This window comes from Peromyscus maniculatus, chromosome 1 (genome assembly GCF_049852395.1).
Source record: "Peromyscus maniculatus bairdii isolate BWxNUB_F1_BW_parent chromosome 1, HU_Pman_BW_mat_3.1, whole genome shotgun sequence".
NCBI lineage: Eukaryota > Metazoa > Chordata > Mammalia > Rodentia > Cricetidae > Peromyscus > Peromyscus maniculatus.
This window is the reverse complement of record NC_134852.1, coordinates 81,662,604-81,674,871: the sequence shown is the minus strand read 5'-3', so window position 1 is coordinate 81,674,871 and position 12,268 is coordinate 81,662,604. Positions and strand designations below refer to the sequence as shown.

The following is a 12,268-nucleotide window of genomic DNA, read 5'->3' as shown; positions in this document are numbered from 1 at the left end:
ATAGTCCTATGCTCAAAGGGGTCATCGGAGTCCTTTCTGGTACTGGGCAGAGGAGAAATCCTGCTGCATCACTTGCCAGGCCAAAGAGCCCTCTAAGCCAGCGGGGGATACCCTGCTAGGTGGCAGAAACATCTGCTTATATTGCTAAAGGCCTGGCCTAGCTCTGTAGTTATCTTGTTAGGAGGTGTGAGGCAGAGGATGCCCTCAAGGGGTTCTTGGGACTCTGAAGTTCAGAATACCCCTTCTATTTCTTCCTAATTTAGCTGGAGAGACCTGAAATAAAGTGAAGAGAGGGGCGGAGATATCCCAAGCATCCCTTATGCTCTGGCGGAGAGGATAGGAGACCCCCACGCAGGAATTGATGGGGGCAAGGGAAGAGAAACCCCGAGCTGGTAGAGGAGTGGATGCTTCTCTCCACAGCCTGAGACTTCCCGTGGCTCTCGCCTTGCGCCTAGCCTCACCAGGCAAGCCTTGTTAATAACGCCCAGGCTCGATGGCCCCCCCGCCCTCCCCATCTCTCCACGCTTCATCCCTCTGCCTTACCACCCCCTCCCCACCTCTTCCTTCCTTCCTGCAAATGGGTGTTAACGTGGGTCTTTATGTTCTGTCTATAACTAGGATGTAATCAGGCGCCCCATGCCTCTCTCTAAAAGCATTTAATAAATGTCTATTAAAGCGCTACAAATGTAAGATGAATTTAGTGGCGCGCCTGCCTCCCTGAATCCAAACGGTAATGATGGATTTATCAACGGGGATTCGCCTTCAGCACAGCGAGGGAGGTTTACTCAGCAAATATGTCGGCGAGCACCCACCCAAATACAATCATTTGACCCCTGCAGGCGTTCGCCGCTGTGCCCCTTCACAAGCTAGGCAGGCAGGTCAGGGTCGTCCGGGCCAACTCCCGACCGACCGACCGGGAGGACCAGAAGTGGGGGTCGTCTCATCCATCTTCTGGTGTCTCCCCCCTCCTCCTCTGTCAAAGGCCTTCGATCTTTCTCTCTTAGAGACTATGGGGGTACCTGGCTTACAGATTCGCAGGTGGGAAGTGGGAGGGAGCGATTCCACAGGCAGGATGACGTGTCCTGGCTTTGCCCTGAGGCATCTATAGGTGGCCAGCATCCTTTTGGGGTTTGTAGACATCGCAATTGTTCCTGAATCTCCAATTGTGGAGCTTAGATGTCCTGGCTTTGATCAGATTTTAAAGGCCTGGGATCCTGGCTGGACACGATGGGCGCCACTCGATAGAGGCACAGTCTCAGATGATTCTGATCTTCAGGCCCCATACACCTACCTCACCTCGGACCCCCTGATCCCGCCAAGACCAGCCAGTGGTGGCCTTCAAGAGTGGGGCAAAACTTCCAGCGTTCTTCCCCCAAAATGACCCGGTTTCTCTCCCACCTGGCCCTGTCTTGCCCACCTGGTCATTTTAAAGTTTTCTGGACTATGAATTTTCAGAATTCGGTTTGGGTTGTGATCCTTAACACCCATAGCCCCATGGGCTGCTCTCTCTCTCTCTCTCTCTCTCTCTCTCTCTCTCTCTCTCTCTCTCTCTCTCTCTCTCTCTCTCGTCTTTTTCTCTTTTTACTTTCTTTCTGAGGCGGAGGAAGGTGCTGGCCTGTTCCATCCAGCCCAGTTCGCATTTGCTTTGGCCTCTGCTTTCTCTTTCTTCTTTGGAAATTTCATTGAGATGTCTCTGTACTTCGCTTGTCAGTTATCTTTGTTCCTCTTAAATAAAGGGCTTTTAAATGGACTTATTGCTCCCAGCGTGGGTTCCTCTCTCTAAATGTTAGAAAATTGTGCCATCTACCCGCTATGCTGAGTACTGTCACACTCGGAGACCTTGGGGACCTCCGGACCGGCTTCAATGCTGCAGTGTCAGGGGCCGCTGCGGGCAGCAGGAGGAGGGGCAGCTCACGTGGATTTTTACAGCTCTCCGCCTGCAGCCGGCCCTCGTGGCCGCGTCAGGGCACGGCCGCGACGCGCGGAGCCTCCTGCTTGATGGCGGCCAGGAACTTGGCTGCAGCGCTTGATCCTGGACCAAATCGCAGGCGTGGCGCCGGGGCTTTTCCCTTCTTCATGATGTAGCTGCCCGAGGGGGCACCTGGGTTGACTTTAGACTGGAACAGCCACTCCAGGTCGCGAATAACAGAGGACAATGGGGCGGACAGGGGCAGCCCGGGAGGGCAGATGAAGGATGTCGCCGCGCCGCGCACCGTTTAGGAGCTCCGGGCCGGCCGCGTCTTGCAGCCCAGTCGCTGCTCCGAGACTGACTGAGGCCGGAGGAGAGGGAGGCCGGCTGAGTGGCTACGGGCGGCTCTTGGCCGGGTAGTTAGGAAGCAACTTTGAGATCTGTGCCTGCCCTGTTCGAAAGAGCAGAACTTCTTTCTTTAAGTGCGATGCGGTTTAGATGGAATGCATCTAAACAAGTCAGGTGTGTGGTGTGGGGTCTCCTCACCATGACCCCTCTGGAGTAAAATACCACCCACAACCGCAGGTTATTTTGAATGAGTTAAAATGGATTAACAGTTTAAATTTTATTATGTAGTTACCCCATTCGGATCCCTCCCCCCCTTTTTAACCCATTAGGAGAATTAGCTAAGTTTTTTTCCCAAGTGTCAGTTGAGTATTTATGCTTTTGCGGAGGGGGGGGGGAATCTTCGATACGGCTTGTGGCTTTTATTACATGTTTTACACTGTTCAAGAAATGGAGTTTTAAGCAACATACAATTAAATCTATATTGCTGTTTGGAGGAGGGCCAAGGAACTCGGCAATCAATTAGTTTAGATCTTTTGATACTTGTTGCTAAAATACAAATCTAAAACTACAACCTCCCGGGCTAGCTGCCCCCTCCTTTATATATAAAAGAAGGAGCTGGTACTGGATAAGGAATGGCAGTTACTCTGTCCGCCCCCCCCCCCCAGTTTTTCCTCTGAATTCTCCTGCAACACTCAGGAGACCACCCCACCCCCGTGTGCCCGTCTGCACAGCAGGTTCTTGTCTCCTGATTTCACCTGCCTGTTTTAGGTTCTTCTTAATAAATTCACCTGTTAATTTGTACTATTTGCAAATGAATTTTTCCATTCATTACTTTCTCCCCCACCCCTCACCCCTTAGCCTGACACCAAGAAGGAAAATTGTGTAAGATCCACCATAGTACACTGGTTTCCTTACAAAGGCAGAATTTATTCTTGACAACCAAGGCAAAGGGAGGGTCTCTCTTAGTTCTTCCTTGTTCTCTCCCTTTTTCTTTTCTCAAAACAGTTCATGAGTAATCACCTACACTGAGCAGAAACTCCTGCTTCTGTCAGAGTGCCTCCGCTTCCGTCTCCCCGGCTGCCTCGGGGGCAGTCCCTTAGGCTGTGGGTAGTCTCTTTGCCCTTGGTCCTGTTCATGAGGATAGAGGTATGCCTGTCCAGCCCAAAGGACAAAGAGGGGAGGTTATGGGGTTTCCATGGCCCCGTAGGTGGCTGCAGAGGCAGACGGATAGCAAGTTCTGAAAAGAAAGGTGCTGGTGTGTGTGTGTGTGTGTGTGTGTGTGTGTGTGTGTGTGTGTGTGTACATATATATTTATATATATGTATTAAATTGCCTTCCTCTTAGCATCTTCTCCCCTATTGCTCCCCGAGGCTCAAACACCCCTGCCCCCTTCACCAGCTCGCCACTAATTAAAAAGCCCCTTGGCTTCAAGACAAGCCAGCCAATGACTGAACTGTTACCTCCTCCAGGATGAGATGTCTAGAACATCCCTTCCTCTCCAAAAAGGTTCAAAACCAAGTGAAGTGACTGGGCAGAGTAGAGTGTCCTTAATGGCCTTCAGAAGTGTTCCTTTTCTTCCTAGGGAGGGAAGATTCCATGGAAGGTGGGGCCTTTGCTTAGACCTAGGGCATTAGCCTGGCAGGCCACAGCTCCCCCCTCCAGCAGACTTCCTAATTGCTAGAAGGTCTGGGAAACATTTTCTCTGTGCTAATTTTATATTTCCCCTTTCCCCCTTCCAACATTAAACACAATTTTGCGCTGTCACTGTCACTAAGATCGCGGTTTGCTGATGTCTCTACTTGGAAACGCGACCTCCTTGCCTCCAATCAGGAGTTGTCCCTGGCTTAGCCGGTCAGGAACTTCTGGGTTATGGTGACGATGCAGAAAAAGGGGGAGGGAGAAATGGAGGGAGGGAGACAGGGAGGGAGAAAGGGAGAGCATGAACAGGGAGGTGAAGATAGTCAGAGGCCCAGGATTCCAACCCCTCTTAGCCTATTAAAGAAGTAGAAATGTGTTTAGTTGTTGGCTTATTTGTCTCATAACCTCGTCTCCGTGTGTGTGTGTGTGTGTGTGTGTGTGTGTGTGTGTGTGTGTGTGTGTGTGTGTGTGTAAGAAACGGGGAACCACTTTTAAGAATTTCTCTTTGAATTTCAGTTTGTCTCTGTGTCTTTTTTCTTCGTCGGCTCTCTTTACCAACACGGCCCTGGACCCATTACATTCCTTCTGTCCAGAAAGAAATTCTCTGGCCCAGTGGCAGTGTCCCTAGACATAGGATCCACTCGTCTTTTATATGTCCTCACTGAGGCCCAGGTCTCTGGGTTCTTCTGTGGTAAACTAGAGCAAAAAGGACCAAGTGATCTCTCATTACCTTGGCTTTTCAGCCCCTTCCATCCTAGATAGGCTCTGGAGCTGGAACACAGACAGGTTTGCTCTCTGCTCCTGACTGCGGGACTGGTAGCAGTTTTCCTTTTCTTTGCAAGGAGCTGCTAGTTGCTCTCTGCTGTCCATATCAGTAGCTCGGAGCTGGTTTGTACCAAGGCTGGTGGGTTTCAGAGTGATTATCTCATTTCCCTGGTGCAGAGAGAAGCTGCTGGCAGCTTCTGGGTCAGACATTCAGTGGAGGGCCCATGTCAGGGACCCAACCCGAAGGTTAATTTCCTCTCATTAGCATCTCCATAGTCTGCTCCGATTCAGGCTGCTGTTTGCTGTTTTCTCTAAGCTTAGTATTACTGATAGATTCATATTCATATTCTCTCGTTCTCTCTCTCCTTTTCTCCCTCCCCCTCCCCCCAAGTCAACTGCATTTCCTGAAAACCCATTTCATCGGTTACCAACCAATTTGCCTATTTTTATCCTGGAGCCTCCCCTTCATGGTCCCATCTTTCTTCTCCATGCACATTATTTTCAAACATCTTCTGGTTTATCTGAATTAGTTCATTTTCCCCTCTTCTACTTTTCCCACCTCCCTTTATTCTTTCAATAATTTCTAGGAAAAGCAAAAGATACAAAGCAGTGGGGTGGAGATGATCCTAGCTACCTGGAGAGAAGCTGGAGGTTTACAGGGACAGTGGACATGACAAAGGAAGAGATAGATGAATCTGGTTGAACTGAATGAGTGTGCTTATGCATCTCCTCTGTGTGTGTGTGTGTGTGTGTGTGTGTGTGTGTGTGTGTGTGTGTGTGTCTTTAGAAAGCGTCTCTGAACTGCTTTGAAGCTGACTCCACTGAGCCATTTGCTGAAGCTAGTCACAGCGAAGGAACTCAGAGTTAACCTCTTATATCAAATGAATCTTTTCATTTAGAGGCCAATAAATCTCAATTTCTAACTCCCTTTTGTTGACCCAGCCTGGACTTAGTGAGGCAAAACCAGAGCTTATAATCATGACAGGACAAAGTTTTCCAAAGTTGAAATTATTTTTCTTTCCTCTCCTCTAAACAAACAAACAAACAAACAAAACAAAACAAAGAACCTGAATTTGAAAAATTACCCCATCTAACAAATAAAAAAAATATTCAACAAAATAATAGTTCCTCCTTCTGTGTGCAGAAAACTGGGGATTTCTTTTCTTTTTTTTTTTTTTTTTACAACCAGTCTGTTGATTGAAATGGTTTCCCAAACTACAGCGCTGAAAAGATTTATAGTTTTTCAACAAGTCTTTATTTTGGAATGTGGTTTTGGTGGGGCTGAAACCATCCAATAATCAATGTAAAATGAGTGTGTGTGTGTGTTGAGGTCGGGAGGATTGTCTAGGACCTAAAAAGAGCTGATACTAGACACATGAAAAGCCTGTTTGGGTCTCCAGGGATGGAATTTGGGAAAGAGCCTGCACATGTCTGCTCCTGGGCTGTAAAGAAATACATTGTTAAGGACGACAACAACACAGACAATGCACTGAGCTCTGCCTGGAATCCGGGCCTGAATTGGGCTGTGGAGTTATACTGAAGCAGTACTGTCCATTTCGATGGCATTTCTGGGCCATTTGAAACTCAACCTTTAGCCAGCTCATGGTGTATGGTTACAGAATTTATTTTCCCGTTTATTAGCCCTCCCTAGGTATTTTCTTTATTTCCTGATAGCTTCCCATGGGGTTAATCTCCTCCCCCCCTCTTTCTTTTATATTTTCCAGTTTCGTTCTGCCCACAAAGGCAGCGTTTTTTCCTGTTTTTGCTGATCACTCATTTTGTTCCCTTTCTCTTTCCTTCCTTAAGAGACAGAGGGAAATGAGAAGAATAGCAGGGGGATTTCCAAATGGCTCATCTCTGTGTTATTAATTACTCTTACAAGGCAGGTGATTCTTAACTAATAACAAAGTTGTAAATTGCTACTAACTATCAGATATTTCTCATTTGTCAGCTCTGATGGATCTGATTAATATTCCACTCTTTAGAATCATTTCAAGCTGCACTTATCAATCAGCTGCACCCATGATGCAGATGGCAGACTCTCACCCTGGGACAGGAGCCTGCCACTTCATGATACTTTTCAGGACCTTGCTATCTATCCTGAGGCCCATGGTTTTGACTGTGGAACAGTCTGCAAAGGGCACAGGCTAGGGTGCAAGGCTGGAGCTGCCTGGTGTACACACATACGCTGTCCTCTATGTGCAAGTTGGAAAACTTTATTGAGGGATTTAAGTGTATTGAAAGAAACAAAAAATTTTTTTTTTAGATCTCATGAGAATTCTTTAAATTCCATATTGAAGTCTAGAAAGTGAACTGACTCTTTCAGACCTACCCTTAGTCGGTATGGCTGGTGAAGAAAGAGAGATTGGGGGTGGGGGGGTTGGTAATCAAGGCCACAGGAGCTCACGGATGGAACACTGGTAAGACTCCATCTTTTGGAAAGAGGCTATATTTCCCCCAAATCCTATTGCATCCCGCTGTAGTATCCAGAATGCATTTTTTTTCCAGACATCAATAGCTGCTGCTTCAATACCTCTGGAGTTTTAATCTTAATTATATTATTAAGTGAAGTAGCGTTCTGTCGGGGCATTGAACATGATTTATGACGTCTGCCTATTAAAGGATCGATTGCGAATATCGCTACTATCATCTATCAATATTCTCAAGCCTAGGGTATTTCTCACACCGGGTTATTTGTGGTAGCAGAATGACAGACTGCAGGAAAAGACTATTTCTTCTTCTCAGAGCTGGCTTTCCAGGTGCAGCAGGGAGAGAGAGAGGTGTGGAAAGCCAGCAGCCTTGCCCAATTCTTACAGCATCTTTTTTTTTTTTTTTTTTTTTTTTTTTTTTGGTTTTTTCGAGACAGGGTTTCTCTGTGTAGCTTTGCGCCTTTCCTGGAGCTCACTTGGTAGCCCAGGCTGGCCTCGAACTCACAGAGATCCGCCTGGCTCTGCCTCCCGAGTGCTGGGATTAAAGGCGTGCGCCACCACGCCCGGCTTCTTACAGCATCTTACACCTAGAGAGAATGTAAAGATTTTTCCCCTGCTCCTTAATGCTAAAGCCAGTGAATTCTCCCTGGGGGCTAGTAGAGGAAGAGAAGACAAGAACCGTTTTTAGGGAAAGAAGTAACGCCTGCAGGTCGATATCGGGGGCGAACATTTCCTAGCTGCCAGGTGATTTGCTATGAGATATGTAGGGGGAAAACCAGCAGCCCTTTATAGGAGGACGGGTGGCTGGGTGCCGGGGGCAGATTTTATTTTTCTGAAACAGATGCCTGGCCCTGCCTTTGCCCGCGGACTCGGAGGTGTTCAATTTAGGGAATCAATAAAAGTTCTGTGCTCCTTAGCGCCCCTGCTTCCACCTGCTCCTGCTGCCTCCGCAAAGGTGGAGGCGGGTGCGAAAGACGCAGTGTCTGGGCCTGCTGGAGCCAGCCAGCTCAGGTCTTTTGTCTCCAGACAGCGCAGCGCCTGGTGTTTTCCAGCCTCACACTCAGGGGGCATGCCACCAGCCCCGGGTTACCAGCTAGTCTCGGCCCTCGGCTTTAGGGGGATGGGAGAGGAGCATAAAACTCTCTCTTGTGTGCTTCTGTAGCTGGAGGCTAGAGAAGCCCAACGGGGTGGGGCCTGTAAAGACCTGTGTGTGGCAAGGGGCAGCCTGGACAGTGCCTTGTGTCTTGTCCTAGCCCCTTGTCTCTGGGCCCTTGCTTGGGCACGGACCAAGAGGTGAACACTGGAGGCCCCTCTCTGGAGGGTCATGCTCTCTCCCTGGTGCTCAGTCAAGGGTCCCCTGAACACTCACGGTAAGCTCACCTAGCTTGGGGCAGCCCAGAATGTGGACCTGGCCTTTGGGTGACTAGCAGTTGCCACCTGCCCACACATGGACACCGTGCAGCCCTCACCAGTCTCCCCTCTCAGGATTCCAGCACGAAGAAGAAGAAACAAGGATACACCTCTGCCTGGAACCACAGGAGCCACAATTGTCAGCAAGGAATTGGGATTACAGATGGACATCCCTTGGGTCTGGATCTCCTTCGAAGCCTCACAGCACCCTGCTACCCTGTGTTGGGCAGTATGTCAGGCACAGGAACCTTGACCCCCCCCCCCCTCCAGTCATGTATCCTATCTGGCTGCCTTGCTTCAAGGCTTTTTTTTTTTTTTTTTTTTTTTTTTTTTGCCAGGACCATTTGTTGTCACATCTAGAAACTACCCTGGATAAGGGCAGTGATGGCCGCATACTCTCTCAATAAAGGTAGCTGTCCTTCATTCCCAAATTAAGCACATCTACATTCCTTTGTAAGCAACCTCCACTCACATGCATTCGTTACAGACCGACCACCATTCAGGGAGGTCTTCAGGCCTGTCTTTAATCTGTCTTGGGGGAAGAGGAGGCATCAGCTGCCCCTGGTCCTTCAGTCCTAGACTCACAAACTCCAACTGAGACATTTTGGAAGGAAGGTGGAGGCATTTAGACTCTTTCACAGGATGTGGGTGCAGACCTGGGCCACCACAGTGGAGAGCCCAGGAACCTGAAGCAAGGCCTCACCAGGTCCCTAGCATGCCCTCCTTGGGTCAGCCCCAGGGAAGGAGTGTTTTAGTTAAATAAGAACTTTTGGGGAATGGGGCAATGGGATGTCTGTTCAAAAGAGAGTGGGGGTGGGGTGGAAGGGAAATGCTACTCTTGTAGAGTTCCTGCGTAAGAAGAACCAGAACCTAGCTTCCAGTAGTCTAGCCTCCATCATCCAAAGGACCAGTAGCAAAGACCGTGAGAGAGGAGGATGGTCATCAGGAATAATAGAGCCTGAGACCTTAGAAACATTGGGACGAACTTGCTTTCTTGCCTGTCCCTTAGGTAAGCTTGCAGTGGGCCCTACTGGAGAATGAACTATGGGAAACAGGAAACTTAGGCACAGCGTCTATGTTACCAGATTTTAATTCTAGTTCGACCTCAACAAATACAACTCTATCTTACCATTCTTTTTACTGTCACGTATATAATGCCATTATTATTTCAAGCGACATTTCAGCCCATGTGGCTCCTGGGGCAGCTGCAGGAGCCACATCCAGGAGGACAGTCACCATCTGAGCTATGGCTCAAGCTTAACCCGGTTCACACGCTCCTCCCCTCTTCCCTCTTTCTTACTTTTTGCCCAGTTAACGGATATTCTTGGGTCTAGGTTCTTTTAAAAATCACAAATTTGGTTGATACAGTCAATCTTTGCCCTATTGATCTTTAACCATTTTGTGGTGCAAAGAACCCAGGCTTAGGGCTGGTCATGCACGGCACGGCCTGCGTTGTAACTTAATCGCTAAAACCTTGCCCTAATTTTCAGGCAATAGATCTGGAGACAGTCAGGAAGAAACCAGTGGCCCACGGAGCTGGCTGTAGGCTTTAGATGGATCGAAAATCAACGGGTTGGAAGAAGGATGGGATTTGTATTATGCCCTATACTCTCACATGACCACGAGTCTCCTGTACAGATCTTTAAGGACTTCGGCCTTAGGCCTTAGCTCTCTAGAGCGTGCCGGCTGTAGTTCTCTTTGCTCAGTCTCTTTGGACTACCTACCGCGCGCCTAGGCTGCCCTTCCCTGCAATGAGGCATGCTACACACCAGGCTTTTCCCAGCTCCCGGGAGGAGGCGCTGGTGCCCGGGTCGCCTCTCATTCCTCCAAGCCAGAGTGCTGGAGCCCCCATTCACAAAGCCCCTCTTGCAAAGGGGACACACACACACACTCCCACCGCCCCACACGCACTGCTTGGAGGGCAGTTTGATCTTGTCTCATTGGCGTCTCCGGCCTGAAAAGAAAATCATTTGGGTAAACAGCCAAGCTTCCAGGCTTAACGCCCCGCTCCTGCCTCCGCCCCTCTGTCCCCTCCCGCCTCCCCCACTCCCCTTCAACCCCACCCGCCACCCACACTCCGCTCCGCTGCCGGGCCTCCGGCGAGCTCCGCGCCTCCGTCCGGGAGCCAAGGGCTCCCTGGTTCAAAGGGCCGCAGCCCAGGGGATGCCCTCCTCGTGTGTCCCGGGGTGCAGAAGCAGACTGCAGGGCGGTGGGACCAGCCTGGGCCACGGTAGGAACCTCGAAATCTCATGCACCCCTAAATAGCTGGCCCCAAGGGAGGGCATAGGGGATTTCTGAGGCCGGTGGGACATTTCGCCAAGATCTAGCGCAGGCTAAGCAGGCAACCGCTGGCTGCTGCACCTGCGGGCTGCTCCATAGCCTGGATGGGTCATCCTGGTTCCCACCACTTCATCACAACCGTTTGTTCATTTGTGTGCCCTGGTAGGGGAGCGAGCCTTGAGTTTCCTTGGCCGCCCTGCGTTGCATAGACCCCTGGGTTAACGATGACCAGGCCCCCACAGCCTTCAAAAGGCCCGAGTATTGGAGTAGCCTTGAATCTAGTATTAAGCGATTTCTAATGTTTGATCCTTCCCAAAGGAGAGCTCTTCACGTAACTGTAAACATAACTGTTATTAATATGGCAAAAAAGTGGTGCTTAAAAGGATACTGTATTCTCTCTAGCTCACACGTTTAAACAGAGAGAACCTTGAAATCTGCAATACTGATGAGATTATTAGACCTGATTCGCCCCCACCCAGTTCTTTAATGAAAAATGTCCCTTTCCTGTGTAGTTCTCTCTCCCCCCCCCCCCCCCCGCCCCTCACCTCCTCCCAGTCGCAGGCTCACTCTAATCCAGGAGTCATTAGCAACACCCTCTGGCTGCATGTTTTGCGTCGTTGGTGAGACATTGTGGCCTAGTTGTAACACTAACTCTTGTACCGCATCTTGCGGTAAGAAGGGTAATAGCAAGAAAATAATTTTTTCATCCTCAGGCTTTATGTGCACCCCCCCTCTCTCTCTCTCTCTCTCTCTCTCTCTCTCTCTCTCTGTGTGTGTGTGTGTGTGTGTGTGTGTGTGTGTGTGTGTGTGTGTATGTGTGTGTGTGTGGTGTCTCAGAAAATATGAAGGGGGGATGGAAGAGAAAGAAATGGAGAGGACAGGAGAGAAAAGTGAAAGTTTCCAATTTAGAACCCCCTCCAAATTGGAGTGCCTTCTTCTCCGTGACTTCCTTCTGGTTGTGTCTTTGCTCCTCATTGCCACCCCTCAGGGGATGCTAGGGCCCTCTCTGGAATTGCCACATAGCTCCCAGAATCTGTCAGCAGCCATCTTCCCCACAAGTTAGCATTCTCACCTCAAAGCCTGGAACTCCCAAGAACATGGCCACCCCTCTGCAGCTGGCCCCTTGCCCTTGAGGGATGCTCCTTAAGTCTTGCTAGGAATCTGAGACCCCTCTCTAGTATGGTCTCTCAGGAACCTGTTTTAACCTCTTGGAAAAGGGACAAGCCGGCCAGAAAACTAAACTGGCTATTTTCCTGGCGCAGCCCTATAATTTCTGAGCAGGAGCCCTGAGAGCCTTCTAATCTGCCATGTGGAGCAGGGAGGCAGAGCACTCCCTCACTCCATCTCCTGCCTGGCTGCCCAGGGACCACCCTATCAACTCCTAGAAGTGCAAAGTTTCATAAGAGGCTCTCTAAGTTTGATTTGCTCAGAGAAAAAAAATACAGGGGCTTAGATGTCAGCACCTCCTCCTTCTTCATACTCTTCCTCC

The 12,268-nt window shown here is 49.5% G+C and overlaps 1 long non-coding RNA gene across 2 annotated transcripts in view; it reads left to right on the top strand.

The window, feature by feature from the left end:
• The first annotated feature begins 10,575 nt into the window (after positions 1 to 10,575).
• LOC121829496 (uncharacterized) overlaps positions 10,576 to 12,268 on the top strand; it is a 234,256-nt gene continuing 232,563 nt past the window's right edge. For both annotated transcript variants that reach the window (XR_006072381.2, XR_013042373.1), the window contains exon 1: positions 10,576 to 10,729. This is a non-coding gene — a long non-coding RNA (uncharacterized LOC121829496). The remainder of the gene's footprint in view (positions 10,730 to 12,268) is intronic.